The sequence below is a fragment of the Herpailurus yagouaroundi genome, unplaced genomic scaffold, assembly GCF_014898765.1.
Source record: "Herpailurus yagouaroundi ecotype Mexico unplaced genomic scaffold, PumYag 220, whole genome shotgun sequence".
In the NCBI taxonomy this organism is placed as follows: Eukaryota; Metazoa; Chordata; class Mammalia; order Carnivora; family Felidae; genus Herpailurus; species Herpailurus yagouaroundi.
Window position 1 is genome coordinate 4,564,621 of NW_024412451.1, and position 4,133 is coordinate 4,568,753.

Consider the following 4,133-nt stretch of genomic DNA (forward strand, 5'->3'; position numbering starts at 1 on the left):
GGGGGGGGGGGGGGGGGGGGGAGGTCCCCTCCCCGCCCCCCGCCCTGGCAGGAGGAGGGGTCCCCAGGGAGGCCAAGAGGGGGGGCTGTGGGTCTCCCGGCAGGGGCAGACGGGGACTGAATGTTAATCGCATCCCGAGTGAGTGTGTGTGTGCGAGAACAGAGCGAGCGAGCGTGTGAGTCCCTCCCGCTCCAGCTCCTCCAAGAGGCGGCTGCTGCCGCCACCCTCCGCCCGCAGCCGCCCTCGGCCACCGGTGCCCAGCTGGGGGGTGTCGGCCTGGGTGGGTCCGCCCGGCCCCCAGGGGTCTCTCCTGCGCCTGCCATCTGCCCGGTGAGGATCTGTGTGTCAGGGTGTCTGGGGCCGGGCTGGCGAAGGGGGGGTGTGTCTGTAAGGGCTGCGGCGGCCGAGGGAGGGAGGGAGGGAGGGGTCTGTCTGTCTGTACCGACTCTGAGCCTCCTGCCTGGGTGTCGCGGGCCCCCCAGTTGCCTCCCCCCAGCCGCCCCCCCCAACCCCGGATGGATGGTGTGTACCTGGATTCTGAGCCTCCTGCCTGCGTCCGGCCGGGCGTCTGGCGTCCCCAGCTGCCTGTGTCCTCCTGTCTGTCCGAACAGCCCCGGACGGCAGTGGCAGCCCGGCCCCCAGTGGACCCCCGTGTGCGCGCGCGCGCACGCGTGTGTGTGTGTGTGTGTGTGTGTGTGTGTGTGTGTGTGTGTGTCTCCCTCCTCAAGCTCCGGGGGTGTTGAGGGGGGAATCCCAGGGAAGTGAGGTCGTGCGTGTGTGCGTGTGTGTATGTGTGTGTTTCTGCCTGGGTTTGAGTGTGGGGGTGCTGGGGGGGTCTGGAGGTGGCCAAGCGAGGAAGGGACAAGCGGCTCCCTAGACAGACAGCCTCCCGCCACACACACACACACACACACACACCAGCCACCGGCTTCAGAGGTGACCCAGACAGACAGACAGACACAGACGCTGGGGGGTGGGGGGGGCGCTGAGGGCACAAAGGGTGGGGGTGCGAATGAGCCAGGGAGAGGCGGGACCGGACACATGGAAGGGGGGAGGAGCCGGGGCTGAAGCGGCAGGGGGGGCACCCCAGGTGGGCGGAGGGGGGATCCCCACGGGGTCGGGGCGGCGAGAGGACACCCCGACAGCCTCCGCAATGTCCGGGGCCCAACTTCCAGCGCAACATGTGTAGCGTCGCCCTCGCCTAGTTGGGGTGGCCGCAACCTTGGGGGACAGACAGGGCAGGACGGGCCCGAAGACGAGGAGAGAGAGCCAGCCAGAGCCAGGGACAGGCAGGAGGTCCCCACCACCGCCACCGCCACCGCCGCCGCCGCCGCCGCCGCCGCCGCCGCCCCAGGGCCTGGGCCCCCAGCGGCTCCCTGAGCCCTCCGGGGAATCTTCGGGTCGCTGGACTCTGGGTTCCGGTCCTGCCCCCCGCAATACCCCCCACAGAACAGGGTCATGAAAAGGTAAGGCCGGGGTAGGGGATGCAGGGGTGGGGGGTGGGGGGGGGGGAACGCGGACCCTCAGAGCTAGGACCGGGAAAGTTGGCCGGGGGCCTCAGGGAAGGAGGGAGACTGAACGGTGAGAAGAGGTCTTTGCCCCTCCCTCCCCAGCTCCCTTGTCTCCTGGGATCTCTCCTCCGCCCCCTCTCTGAGCCCCTTGCTCCTGGGTGCCTACACCTCAGACCTCCTAATCCCCCATTTCTCGGACACTTTGCACCCTCTCCCCAGCCCCGCATACCTGACGCCCCGAATCCCTCTGCCTCCCATCTCTCCATCCCTCTTCCCTCTGTATCCCCCTGCCCGCATTGGTCTCCCCCCCTCCTCGCCGGCTGTCCCTCTCCCTCTCTCCTCTCGCTCTTCCCCTCCCTTCTCAGAGCTATGAGTCTGCTATTAATACCCCCGCCAAGGACCTTGAGGGCATCCAGGCCCCGAGCCCCCCGAGCCCCAGGCTGCCACCCCTTCCTCAAGGTTCTGGAATACCCTTCCAGCCTGTTCTGGGCACCAGGATTAGGGTGGGGAAGGAATGGTGTTGGAGGTGGGGGGGGGGGGGGGAACGGGGTGCCGTCTCCAACACCACGCGGGGGGGGGGGGGGCGGGCGGTTGATCGAAGTGGCCCCTCCTCTCTCCTGTGATGGATTTGGGGGGGAGTGATGGAGACAGGGACACCCCAGGAATCTCTGGCACCCTCCTCTTCCTCAGCTGGGGGACAGCCTGAGGACCTGAGTGGGGCGACAGGAGGCTGGAGCTGGCTGGGGTTGGGTGGGGGGAGCTCCCAGGATGTTGGGACTGACGGGGCTTGAGACAAAAAGCGGGTCCTTAAGGGAGGAGAGGGCCAGGGGCCTGGACTCCTGGTTTCTGGACATAGAGGAGGCTGGGCACCCAGTCTGGGGGGCAGGAGGGGGCCGGGACTCCTGGGTCCTGGCAGAGGGCAGAACTGAGCACCTGGGCTCCAGAGCCAAGAGTCTTGAGTCTCTACGGGAGAAGTTAGAGCTTCTGTGTCTGAGGGAAGAGGGGGCTGGGGGCTCAGTCTCCTGAGTCTCTGACAGGGCAAGGCGGGGGGGGGGGGAGAAGTCTGGCTCTTTGGCCCCATGGGAATGGACCTGGGGACTGAGCCTCAGGAGGTGGACCTTGGGAGCCTGGGCAATGTGATCCCTGCAGGCACAGGTCCTGGACAGGGCCTCCAGAGGCCCCCCAGCTGCTGGGGGTGCCACGTCTCAGACCCTGGAGGTGTGGGCGCCTGCCCTCCCCGAGGGCGGACTGGGCATCCAGCTTCCTGAAGGGTGGGGCTGGAGCCGTCCTCCTGGACCTCCGCAGGGAGCAGGACCCTGAGGTCCCCTAGGACCCAGGCCAAGCAGGGGAGGGTCTGAGGCAGAGGAGAGTCGGAGGGATGAGAAGCCACGGGGAAAAGAGGAAAGAGCGAGTGTTAACCCCGCGGGGGCCAGGCCACAGCTGTGGGTTATTTTGGGGTGGGGGGGGCTATTCTGAGCGCTGATTGAGCCAGCTGCTTGGGGAAGGGCAGAGGAGAGGAGGGGCCGGGGGGAGCCAGGATTTGGGGGGGCCAGGCATACTTGGAGTCCCCACCCCCATCCCTGGGGTGACAGTGGCCCAGGATCGCTGGGAAGGCAGGTGGAGGGGGGCAGAGCAAGGCCTCCAGGCAGGGGAAGGGGTGTGGGCCTCTCCCCCACCCTGGCTATCTGTGGGGTAGAGGAGGCCTGCGCTACCATGGCAACCGGATAGGAGCCTGATTGACACCCAAGAGAGCAAGAGAGAACTCTTCCCCGTCTGGACCCCCTCACCCCTTCAGGAAGCCCCTAGTGCAGACTCTAATCTCTCTCCGGGAACCAGCAGCCCAGGCCCCCAGTGCCCTCCTCCTTCAGACCCAGGAGCCAGGAGTCTGGGCTCCCAGCCCGACCACCCCAGGCAGCTAGCATTCAACAGGGGACACAGGAAGAGATGCTGTATTTCCTCTAATTTACTAAATTGCTCTGGGCTGGGAGCCAGGGACCCCCCCCCCCCCCCCCCCCCAGCTCTCCACAGCTGTGCCCCCCAACCCCCCAAGCCAGCCTGGACTGGGACTCTCTCTCTAGCTCTCATTGAGAACAGTGCGGGGTTGGGGGGGAGGGAGATAGGACAGGAGTAACGGGGCAAAAACAGGTTGGGGGTTGTGGTCGAGGTGGGGGGTAAGGCCCTGGGGGCGTTTTCTCCCCTTGGGATGCCCCACTCATTTCTTTTTGTCTCTTCTTTCTCTCCCCCCACACACCTGACCCCTTTTCCCTTTTTTTTTTTTTCCCCCTCACTTTTTCTTCCTTTCATTTTTGATCCCTCCTGCCACCCGCCTTCCTGGCCTTGCTTTCATGTCTGTGCCGGGCACCTCCCTGGTGGGGGTCTTGACCTCTCCCTTGGCTCGCTATTTCTGTCTTCCTATGTTTTCTGTCTGCTCTGCCTGCCTCCTCCCTCAATCCCTGTGCTGCCTGTTTCTCTCTCGTGTGTCCGGGTCTCTTGGTGGCCGTGGGGTCTGTCTCCGGCTCTCGGGGCTTCTTTCCGTCTTCCGCCCTCTGTCCAACTTTCTCGCCTCTCCTATCCCTCCCGCCTTCCTTGCTTATCTCTGCCGTCTCTCCCGGCCTCCCTGTC